Here is an 850-nt window from a genome sequence, read left to right as displayed (position 1 = left end):
GGTTGTATACCCTTACCAAAAAAAAAGTTTAAGAGGAATACAAAACGTTATCATATTTGTCATTTATGTTTTTACTTATTCCTTTATATGTTTTTAGATGTCATGCTCTTATAGTAGAAATAACTTTACACCTCAGTTGTAACTTCTAGCTAAAATAAACATAAACCAATTATGAAAGTTTTCATCATTAAACCTATTTAAAGTAAACAAAAAAATCTTTAACAAAGAAGTTGTGAACATATATACATGCATACAATTTTACATGATATGTATAATCATATTTAAAATAACTGATGGACAAGAAATCTTCGAGATATATTTATTACATGGCAAGTTCTTCAAGCTTTTCTCTCGCAGTTCCCTTTAATGCTGGAGTAACATTCATTTCTACCAAGGAACTGCATTTTCCTTGCTCAAGTTTATTGAAGTTTCTTGCACTATTACTTGGAAATATTCATGCAACTTGAATTCCTTATAAGTAGTTTTTGAAATAATATTTTCATTATTATGTGAGTAAATAAATATATGTTTTGTTTTGTGATTTTTTTGAATCATGTTCTTAATTCAGTTTACTGTGTGATCATGTTTGTGTGTTCTCATCACCCTAACCAAGCCTGACAGAAAATATTAGAGTGCTGTTGTTCGTAATGTAGGAGAGAGGGGTCTTATCGTTTTTGTATTTAGGTATTTTATGTTCCCTAGCCCTGAACCATCTAGATCTAGTCCCTTCTACTATAAATATATAGATTTTTTTTTTTCATATCATGAATTTATATTATACTAAATTGCTAGTCATTTGTCTATGTGTGTTCCAGGTAATATAAGCATTTGCGAAGTCAGATCTTCACAC

General features: G+C 28.9%; 1 protein-coding gene across 2 annotated transcripts in view; it reads left to right on the top strand.

Annotated features, from left to right (window-relative positions):
* The window catches only part of LOC119586114 (protein jim lovell-like), a 15,713-nt gene that overhangs the window by 8,958 nt on the left and 5,905 nt on the right, over positions 1-850 (top strand). The gene's annotated exons all lie outside the window — the stretch shown is intronic.

The sequence above is a fragment of the Penaeus monodon genome, chromosome 21 (genome assembly GCF_015228065.2).
Source record: "Penaeus monodon isolate SGIC_2016 chromosome 21, NSTDA_Pmon_1, whole genome shotgun sequence".
NCBI lineage: Eukaryota > Metazoa > Arthropoda > Malacostraca > Decapoda > Penaeidae > Penaeus > Penaeus monodon.
This window is presented reverse-complemented; position numbering and strand designations above follow the sequence as displayed.